The sequence below is a fragment of the Pistacia vera genome, unplaced genomic scaffold, assembly GCF_008641045.1.
Source record: "Pistacia vera cultivar Batoury unplaced genomic scaffold, PisVer_v2 Contig406, whole genome shotgun sequence".
In the NCBI taxonomy this organism is placed as follows: Eukaryota; Viridiplantae; Streptophyta; class Magnoliopsida; order Sapindales; family Anacardiaceae; genus Pistacia; species Pistacia vera.
Genome location: NW_022196231.1, coordinates 603,384 through 615,477, shown reverse-complemented (window position 1 = coordinate 615,477; position 12,094 = coordinate 603,384). Strand labels below are relative to the sequence as shown.

General features: G+C 34.8%; 1 pseudogene; it reads left to right on the top strand.

Moving 5' to 3' along the window:
- Positions 1-3,685: 3,685 nt before the first annotated feature.
- LOC116142278 lies at positions 3,686-10,170 on the top strand (annotated as a pseudogene).
- Positions 10,171-12,094: the final 1,924 nt, after the last annotated feature.

The window sequence follows — 12,094 nt, the reverse complement described above, 5'->3', positions numbered from 1 at the left end:
GGAACAAATTCATTGATGTGACACTTCATGAGAATGAATGGTATCTGGATTGATAAGAAAGAGTACGTTGGGTGCCTGCATTTCTTAAAGATACATTCTGGGGCGGTATGTCTCACCCAACGTAGTGAAAGTATGCATGCATTTTTCGAAGATATGTAAATTCCAAAACAACATTGAAACAATTTGTGGAACAATATGATAATGCATTGCGAGATAAAGTGGAAAATGAGAGGGAGGCTGATTTTAGAATTTCAAGTCTTGGATACCATGCATAACGAATTACCCCATTGAGAAACAATTTCAAAATGCATACACAACGCAAAATTTAAAGAGTTTCAAGAAGAGATGCGGGAAGATTTAGTGAATTATCTTTTCTGAAAAAGTCCGATTCGTATGAGGAGTATCAGGTTTTAGAAGTATTGGTTTGGAGATAGTAATCGGCGTGTTCCCTTTCTGGTTACTTTGAAGAAATTTCATGTGATATTCACTGCAATTGTCATTTGTTTGAGTTCAAAGGGATTTTATGCAGAATGCCCTTATTGTGTTGATTCATAAAAGGGTTTCACACATTCCGATAGTACATTCTACGGCGTTGGAGGAAAAACATAAAAAGATGTCATACGAAATCAGGTAAGTATAATAGGTGGAGCACAAATGTTGAAGGACATCGTTTTGAGAAGTTGTCTATCTAATGTTGACAGTAGTGATATGGCATCAAATAATGAGGAAGACTGTAACATGTTGATGGAATTGATTACTGGAGTGAAAAATCAGTTGGAGCAGAAGGAAGATGAGGGGGGGTTTGTTAGTAAGAGGGGGACAATCCTCAGAAAGAGGGAATAGTCTAAAATAGTCCACGGGTAGCTCGCAGCAAAGGTCGTCCTCCATGCAAAAGAAAACAATACAGGTTGACGAAATTGTTTGAGAGCTAAAAATCAAAAACTCCAAAAACAAAGACTTGGTATGAGTTATACACCCTTCGACATGATATTTATTTTTAAAGATTATTTACGTATTTGAAGTTTATTATAAATATAATGATTATTAGTGTTCGTATAGGGAAAGAATCATCAGCAGACCGAGCCAACATTGCTGAAACTGTATTGGGAACTCAAGTGTTGTCAAATGATATTGTTGCTACTAGGTATGTGTTATGTATGTTGGATAATTGTAAAAACCTTGAGTTTTCTATAACATGTGCTAAATTGGGTTATTAAACATTGACAGTGTCCACTGGTCCGGTTCAGAATCTCGAAGCAAATAGTAATTTATGTCCTGGACAGGAAGATGTAAATGATGAACATGTTTCGTTGGGAGAGATTTGATATGTCCACTGGTTGGAGCATTGTTGCATTTGTATTCGGTAGAAATTACTTGCATTGTGGTAATTTCTGATGAATGCAGTTGAGCTATATGCCGAATCAGTTGTTTTGTCTATTCTTTTGTTGCGATTGGGTAAGAGTAGACTGTTGGTTGTAGGGTTTGAACATAATAATAATAGAAATGTATATATTATCCTTATTCGGAATGTTTTCAGTATATATACGTATATTTCATTTCAGATTTCTACATTTCTTTCAGATTTAGGGTATTGATATTTTTTTGGCATCAGTTGTTTTATTGATTATTCTGTTGCTAGTTGGGTAAGAGTACATGTGATTGTAGGGTGTGTTGAATTCAAATAATAACTAAATGTATATATTATCCTTATTTGATGTTTTCAGTATATATTATCGTCACATTTTATTTCAGATTATTCTACATTTCATTTCAGATATACTGGGCCACTATAATCTTCATACATAACATTTATACTAAAAATTAACAGTCATATGAAATTGGAGAAGTTCAGCTAATTGAGAATATATTGTGAAATCAAACTTTATTAATTAACATTTCTGTACATACAATTCAGTATTTGAACTACTCATAATTACAATTAACATTCGTAGTCGGTGCCCCAATTAACTATACAAATGTGAGAAGACAGAGATTGTTCAGTAGTTCTTCATCTATGTAGGGGGTAGAGGTGACTGGAGGAGGGCGAGGGGTGAGAATTTCTCACATGTTGGATATTTCTGTCATGCGTTCCCAAGGATGTCAACCGTTTCTTTATTCTTGATGGGAACGAGTTGAAATCACTTTAGACTGGTTGTTCTTGCATTTCTCTCAATATGTGAAAAATCTTTCTTGAAACCTCAATCCGATCAATTCTGCTTACTATTTCATCTAAGGTTTGAGAAGACATTTATCTACCATCTGAGAAGATCCAGGTTCATACTCGTTTCTTCTTTCCGCATATAGACTCGCCCTTCATTTTCCCTTCTGGAATAGGGACACCTCCATGCACCGTTGCTCTCCCTCAATTTCACCCTAATCAACAACCATTCTCGTCACATTCTTTTAATCAAACCCATTTTAGACAATGTGACATCCACACAAATTATTGCAGAAAACGTTATCTTATTGGCTTCATCTAAAGGGGTGGTCTGAAAACCAACTTTTGACATATTAGCGTACAATCATCCCCCAATAAATGTCACATTTTTCTGCTTTATCTCTCCCAACTTTTTAATCAATAACTGAGCTGAATTTACTTGCTTCCTGTTACTGCTGCTTCCATCAACAATAAATCCTCACTGTCACATTCCCATTGTGCTCTTCCTTCCATTAAATGTGAATGTTGAAATCTGTGAAAAACTCTCCATGGCAGGATTTCTTAACTTCGTAGATTTCACCGTGGTGATAAACCCCTATTCCAGAAACATCCGCAACGTGTCTGGAATCCCACATTTTGGGTACGCTATAAACCTTCAAAATCAATCCCTATCCAGTTTGCTAAGTCCTGTGCCTTACTACACAATTCTGATTCTTTAATCTAAAAAACGTGTATATGGCGGTAAATCATCAGTACTTGTCTCCACAACTTCCAAACTACTAAAAAAACTCGTAAATCAAATGCTTATATCCGTCATATGTAATACTCGCCAACTGCTCCATTTCAAAATACGGATCCAACCATTATCTCACCTAACCCAAACACTATAAATTCTATATCCAAACTTCTTCCAAGACAAATATCTTTTCGCCATCTCTTTGTATTGCTTTTTGTTGCCTATCTCGAAATGGACTCAGATGACGAAGAGCCTGCATCGGAGTGCTTGTGTTTTTTGCTCTTACCTTTCTGCTTCCCTCTAAAACCCTGCAAAAAACATATCCATAAGTACTATCACAAACACATACACCATAACCATGTATCCCACTTTTACAGTATACTATCAAAATTAATCCACATTGGTATGAGTCATATTAAGAGCTGTTGATTTTGTATGTGTTGAATGGGATTTCTTTGGTTATGTGTTAAGATGCATTTTAAATTTAAAATCCTAGCACCTTTACTGCATAATGTGGGCAAAAATGCAGTCCAGAACAATGAATTGGAGGTGGAATTACATGGTTCTGGACTGCATTTTGCCCAAATTATGCAGGAGAAGGTGGTTGGGATTTTAAATTTAAAATCCCAGCCACCTACCTGCATAAATTGGCAAAAAATGCAGTCCAGAACCATGTAATTCCAGCCTCCAATTCATGGTTCTGGACTGCATTTTTGCCCAATTGATGCAGGTAAAGGTGGCTGGGATTTTAGCCACCTTTTAGCCACCTTACCTACATAATTTGGGCAAACATGCAGTCCAGAACCATGAATTGGAGGCTGGAATTATATGGTTCTGGACTGCATAATTTGGGCAAAAATGCAGTCCAGAACCATGTAATTCCAGCTCCAATTCATGGTTCTAGACTGCATTTTTGCCCAATTGAGCAGGTAAAGGTGGCTGGGATTTTAGCCACCTTTACCTGCAAATTTGGGAAACATGCAGTCCAGAACCATGAATTGGAGGCTGGAATTACTGGTCTGGAATGCATTTTTGCCCAAAATATGCAGTCTAGAAGCATGTAATTCCAGCCTCCATATCATGCTTTATTCAACAAAATTGCAAACCATAAATGCATATAAAACAGCCACCATACATGTAAATTTCGGTCGACATAAAAGTCTAAACTGATGGAACTCGGCACCTTCAAACGATCTCTATCAACTTAAAAACACACACACAACTCAAATGCGACAATACAATAACCAGCACCATTCCGCAAGATTCCAACACCAAATCCAACGACAACTCAGAATAATGGAAAATGCATATTGATAATGGCAAAGAGTTAAGGAAACAATGGTTGTGAATGAAACAGTAAAAAAACACCATATTCAAATCAATTCAAATCAACTCCAACTCAACTTATAAACCTGCAGCTCAACTCAATCCACTTCAAATTTGAACATTAAACCTTCAGCAAAAATGCTTTAAATCCTTATTTCCAACTTACTCAATCAATTAGGAACAACAGCAACAAAAAAAATAAATAAATAAATAAACTGAGTGTTTGCATTACAGTGTCTACTGACAAAAACATATGTTTAAGCCTGCATTGGTAGTTCAAGCTCCCAACTCTGATTGTTTAACACATTGACAGTATTTTGTAGGCTTAATTAATTGTATCATGATAATATTGAAAAAAAATTGAAAAACGAAAGTGTAAGCAACACATCCAACAAACGGCCTTACATAGAGTAGATCACACAAACACCCAAAATGTAAGCTTTTCCAAGCCAAAAACACTCAAAACAGAACACTTCTATTGTCAATCACACAAACCAATCCACCAAATGGACTGGATTTCTCTTTACAAATCAACTCATTAAACACAAAAGTAAATCCAACACATTCATCAACAAAAAAAAAAAAAAAAAATAGAAAATAAAATTGAGAACAGGTATCTTATTACCGCGGCTGATTTGCTTTTTGAGATGAGAAGACAAGAACCAGAGCGCGCAGATGGGATGAAGAACCAAACGAACCAGAGCTCAGATGGAAGAAAGAAGAAGAAGACCGCCGCCGTTTTTTTTCAAACAGATTTCCCCAAAAGTGCAAAATAAACCTAAAACGTTTTTAATTCTAATTTTTATTTTAAAAGTTTAAATAAACCTAAAACTTTTTAATTTCTTTTTTTATTTTAATTAGAGGTGGGACGGTGTCCCTTAGGGACGCCGTCCATAGTAAATGGACCCATCCATAATATGGACGAGGGTCCATATGAGTGAACGGCCGTCCATATGTTATGGACGGCGTTCATTAGATCAAATTCAATAACGCCAAACACGTGGGAGATTTGGATGGTTGAGTCAGCACACACGTCAGCTGGTACAAAATTCGGTGTAAAAACACCGGTGTCTGGAGCATTGCTGTAATTATAAAATCACATTATAAACATTAGTAATTTACTACATTATTATTTATTACATAATAATAAATGATTAAAATTTTAATAATTTAGATATAACATTAATATCTATAATCTGATTATTATTCACTATAACTTATATATAGTATGATCACATAATTAAATGATTACTTAATTGATTATGAGTTATGATTATGTTTAAACATTAGTAATTACTAATTTACTACATAAACATTAGCATAATACTTAATTAAATGATTAGAAATTTAATAATTATAACAACCTTATAAACATTCATTATAAATATTAATTAAGCATTAATTATAGTTAAATAATACTAATTAAATTATAACATTATTATATTACATTACATTATGATCACTTATTAATTATAGCATTACATAGTTAATGATTAATAATAGTTATGAATTTATAACATACATTATAAGCATTAGAATTTACTATATTATCATTATCTATTAAACGATTAAAATTTAATTAATTATAACATTACCTTATATAGTTAAATATGATTACTTAATCAATTAAACATTCCATATAAAAATTAGTATATAATTAAATGATTGAATTTAATTAAAATTAATATTAAATTATAGATTTATAGTTGATTACTTATTCATTATAACATTACATTATACTATTAGTATGATCATTAATTAATATAACATAGATAATAAATGATTACTTAATGATTATGACCTATATTATGAACATTAGTAAATTACTAATTACACAATACTTAATTAAATGATTAGAATTTATTAATGTAACATTACATTATAAATTTATGGTATGATTACTAATAATTTAACATTCTATAACAACAATAATACATACTTAATTAAATGATTAACAATTTAATTAATTATATATTACATATAATTAAACCCTAAACCCAATATGATTTGTTAGGGGGTGTATGTAAACTTTTAAGATATTTTTATCATTTTTTTAAAACTAAGGGGGTAATTATTTTTTATAGGATACGGAAAGGAACCGAAACCTGCATTTTAGGTTCCAGTTCCTTGAATTGAAGAATTGTACTGTGCGGTTCCGGTTCCGGTTCCCCCGAAAAATGGAGGGTACCCGAAACGCTCACCTAAGATTATATTACTTAGCCTAAAAGCCACTCTTCAATTGTTCATCTCTCATTCTCACACACATCTCCATATGCAACCTCCTGTGCTTGCATGAATATAACGAAGAGCAAAAAGTGTCTCAATACTGTAGTTGCGCTTGGGTTTCATTTGTATTGAGATTAAGTGTAGTAGTAGAGATTATTTCATATTTCCATACTCTTGACCGACCTTTCAAGCCTCTACGAAACCTCCGACAAGAGTTTCCGAGGAAACGCCATTGACTTGCTTCCCCCGACTCTGTTCAGATCGGCGAACGTCCAGGGATTTGCGCTGAACAAATCTCCGTCTCTCTCTCTTCAACCTATGATCCGTTTGGGTACTAGGACCACAGGTCTCCTACTTTCATCAGTTGAATTTTCTTATTGTAGCTTTATTTATTCATTTTTTGGACCATCGACATTTCTAGTATTGCCATAAATTAAGTTTTTTATTTTATTTTTTTATTTTTTGTGTTTTAGCAACTTAAGGTAGTCAGTGAGTTTACTTGTAAATGGGTTGTAAAGGTATTTTGTATGCATAAATAGAGAAATCAACATGGAGAGATATTAATTGCATTAACAGATAATAATCTCTGCAAAAATTTATGGAAAGTATGAATCAATCACTTAATAAGTACTCTCGCATTAGAATAGAAATTAGGAATAAATTGTGATTAAGGAACCAAAATGTTACTAATATTGTAAAAATGAGGCTATCTGATCAATCAAAATTTCCTTTTCTTTTAAAATTTTCTATTTTTTTTTCTAATTTATGGGAAGATTCTACGTACCAGGACTTAGATAACAATGGAATGATCCCCTTAGTGAAGGAATATATAGAAGGAAACATTAATGCATAAAATGATTTATTCATACAGATAATCATTGAATCTTATCTTATGTGGGCTATTATATATGGTCACTTCACTGTCCTAGAATCTAATTGACTGATAAAGCTCGGATTGAACTTCAGGGGACTCAAATGGTGACAACATACAACCATTAGATCCAAAATCTGTGGCAAGCTTTGTCATATGGAATGCTAAGATTCCACTGATTCATCCGGCAGCAGGGTATTCCCAAGTTTATAGTCAACTTATCCTTTGAAGGCCTTAAAAACTACACTTCCGAAATCATACACCATGTTCGTCTAAGGGGAATAACTACAATTATAATACTCTTTCTAATGTTATACCAAATTGATATATTCTGTCTTTTTTTTTTTTTTTTTTTTTTTTTTAAATATAAATCCTGCTCAAAATTGAGTCTTCCCTTAATTTATATAGATCCTATAGACCGAAAGTATTCATATACATTTTCTTACAAATTTTGAGAGGTAATTCACATGTTCATTAGTGGTTTGGGCAGGGTGAAACCCAATACCTTGTATTATTATCAATGTGGAGATCCTTCAATACCAGGTGTCCAATCACGAGAGTTACCCAAGTAGAATTGCATTGGGGGACCTGGGGCCACTTACACAACAACTTCAACAGTCAGCCACATGATAAGCAACCATCTGTATTATTCTTGGTTGGTGGATGTAAGTTATGCCAAGTTGTATCTTACTAAGGAACTGGGGCCGATTGTTATTCTTGTCATTTCCGCGAACTCCCATTCACGAAACCTATCAGCCTCGTTGGGATTATTAGGGAAGGTAAAAAATCATACTTGTGTTCTCTGATTCTTTCATTTTTTTGATTTCGGAAACTTATTAAAGCAAGTCATAAAAAGTTAAGAGATTGCTTCTGCCATTTCTGAGATTTGGTTTGTTAACAGATATATGCAGCCTCTATTGTCTAAAGTTCCAATAATGGTTGTATGAAGGGAACCATGAGTATGAAGAGCAGGCTGAAAATAAGACTTTTGTCTTTACAGTTCTCGATTTGCATTCCCTTACAAAGAGAGCGGGTCCCATCGACATTCTATTATTTCAAGCAGGCGGGATACATTTTATCATGCTTGGTGCATACATTTCCTATGACCAACAGGTGAACTCATGGTCGTCACCAGTTATTCCCGTCAACTATGTCCTTCTCTTTCTGTATTCCATATTCAGTACATATTGTGGCTAATGATCCTGTTCAAATTTCTCTACTACAGAGGAACAATACAAGTGGTGTGAAAAGAGACTTGGCTAAGGTTGATAGACAAGTGACTCCATGGTTGGTGGCGACGTGGCACCCTCCTTGGTATAGCACCTACACCGCGCATTGCAGAGAAGCCGAATGTAGAGAGTAGCAATGGAAGAATTACTATACAAGTATAGTGTTGACATAGTTTCAATGGAAATGTAAGTGCGTAATGTCATACCCTGTCATTCTGTTTAATTTCACAAAATTATTTGCATATTAAAGGATGGACACATTTAACAGGTTCATGCCTATGAGAGATCAAACTGAGTATATAACTACACTTTAGACCCCTGTGGTCCTGTCTGTATAACAGTAGGTGATGGTGGCAATCAAGAAAAAATGGCGATTACACATGCTGATGAAGACGGAAACTGTCCGAAACCATCAAGCACTCCAGATAAAATACTAGGTGGCTTCTGTGCATTCAATTTTACATCAGGCCAACGGTTGGTAAATTTTGCTGGGACCGCAGCCTAATTATAGTGCTTATCGCGAAAGAGCTTTGGTCATGGTATTCTAGAGGTCAGTCTCACTCTCTGTCTCTTTGCTTCACACGCAATAATACACAAACTCAACATTTCCAATTCCCGATTAATTTCTCCTATTGCCTGGTGAATTAAATTAGGTGTATATAGATGAAAACAAGCAGCAGAGCTTTGAAATCAATAACATTATAAGTTTATAGTTCCATTCCATTAACATTACAACTTGCTACGTAGTACTTGGATCCTTTAATAGCCTTCCAAAATACTTAATAGATGCTTCAGTTGAATAATCTATATTGACATTCAATTTTCTGAATAGTAATGGCAATACGATGGTTTGAGGTGAAAAATGAGACTCATGCTTTGTGGACATGGCATCGGAATCAGGACTGTATGAAAGTGCTGGAGATATGTTAAGAGTCTAAAGAATTATCACAGGATGGTTAGGAAGAAATCAGTTGCCCGATTAAACAGATCAAATCAAGATAAAGCAAGATAACCAAAATCAAGCCAGGAAATAAAGGAATGAAAGCAAGAACAGTAACACAACAATTTATGTGGTCGGCTTTGCAGCCTACATCACTCTCCAAAGCTCAAAATAGGATATCATTGATCATCAAGAGGCCAAGTATTACAGAAATTTAAGGTAAAGAAAACAAAGAAGAAACACACCCGAATAGAAACCCTTAGGCTCCTCTATGAATGCTCTATCTTTCTCCACAGCCAACAAGATTGATTTATACACAAGAGTGCACTCCTAGATTAGTCTCCACTTGTATGAAGCAATTTTCCAACCGTGAGATGAATAACTAAAATGATTCTTACCATTTCCATGCTTCACAAAAGAGAATGAGAATGAGAGAGATGCTTGCAAGAAAGAAGGATCAAATGACACGGCAATAGAAGTTATCCTTATTTGAAACGACGTCACTTGCTGCACCCTATTTTAATTGACTTCTTTGACTCTTATAACAAATGTTGACTCCCCTTCGGCAAAACATAACGCACATCACCACAGATATATTTTATAGTGAGACAACCTGAGAGGTGCCCAGTTGAGCCAAAGGTAAACAAAAACAAGCTTGATTCACTGCATTGCCAACTTCTATGAAACTAGCTAGCTATAGCCCTGAGCCTAAACCAGTTCTAGATGAAAAAAAAAATCAGTAATGTATACATAACTCCCATATATATCAACAAGAAAAGCCTTACATGTTGTAGTAATTATCTTGCATTATGTTATATTTAATCATATGAATGTAATTGATTAGCCGATAAACAATGGAGAATACGAAAAAAGGCAATGATAGCATCGCCGAAGTTTATAAATGTAGATAATTTCACATTATATGTCAGCTAATTTGTTATAATGTTTCCCTAAGAGTTCTATAATTGAGTAGAAGCAAGTTCCAAGGGATTTCTGGATTCTAAAAAAATTAATGAGTAGTAATTTTTTTGCCAACTGTTAGTTTCGAAAACAAATGGATAGGGTTAGATTAGCTAAAATCTCAGAGGCAATTAGTTATTCCAGCATAAGATAATAGACAAAAAAAAAAAAAATTAATTTATTGTTTATTTTTATTTTTATTTTGGGAGAACGACTTACACATACCCAAGATACGTAACGACAAGTTGGTACACCAAAAGGTTTTGAAATGACAATAGAGCATACCGTCATTTGTTAGTGATTTCTGTTTTTACTGTTATTAATAGTGAAAAGACTAAAATGCCCTTAAAAGTTTGAATTTTAGTTTTTATAAATTTAAAATTTCAAAAAAACCCTAAGTTTACAAATTTCACTAAATACCCAATATATAAAAATTTATAAAATAACAAAAACACCCCCCACCGCAAGTGCCAGATTCCGGCACACCGCGGAATCTGGCCGAAAGTTGCGTTACGACACAGACCCGTCGGATCTGTGTCGTAACGCGTCGATCTAGCCTTTTCCGGCCAGATCGTGGCTGATCTGGCCGGAAAAGGCCAGATCTCGGCTAGATCTGGCCGTCGACGCCGCAAAACTCCATATGCGGCGTCGAAGGCCAGATCTGGCAGTAGATCTGGCCTTTTCCGGCCAGATCAGCAACGCGATCATGGCGGAAAAGGCCAGATCTGGCTGCTGCTTCGACGGCCAGATCTTGCCTTTTCCGGCCAGATCCGTGGCGGATCTGACCGGAAAAGGCCAGATCGGTACTTTACGGCACAGATCCGACGGATCTGTGTCGTAATACAGTTTTCCGGCCAAATTCCGGCGATGGTGGCCAGAATCTGGCATTGGGGGTGGTGGGGGTGTTTTTGTCATTTAACAAACTTTTTATATATGGGGGTGTTTAATTAAATTAGCAAACCTAGGGGGTTTTTTAGAAATTTTTAAATTTATAAAAAACAAAAATTGAAACTTTAAAGGGCATTTTAGTCTTTTCACTATTAATAAATAAAAATCATTAACAGAATATAACAGAAGGTACCTATTTATCGTTTCAAAACCTTTTAGGTACCAACTTATCGTTACGGTAAACTTTGGGTATGCACAAGTCGTTCGGCCTTATTTATTTATTTATTTGACTTTGATGATGCTCAGACGTAGAGACACAAAGGTATAGTGATAATGATAGAGAAGATAGAGGAAAACGTACAGCATCAAAGGAGCATTTGGTTATAATCTTTTACATTTTAGTTGCAATGTTTAATCAAATGTTTGATTAATTTGTAAAATTAGAAATAAAATGTCTGTTATATTAAATGGCTCTTTTCTATTTTTAGTTTATTTTAATGCCAATTAGTTAAATATTTTTGCTTGTTTAAGCATTGATTAGTCTAGTGTGTTCCAAGGATGTTCAAATTACCTGAAGCCCGAACCGAACCGAAAAATTTGGGTACCCATAAATTCGGTTCAGGTTTGGGTATTAATATTTGAGGTACACGAATATTCGGTTTGGGTACCAAGTCACTTGCAAAAATTAGCCGGGTCAGTTATCGGGTACCTTTAGAGTATGATCCGAATGTTAGGGTCAGTCGGGAAAGGTCCAAACCGG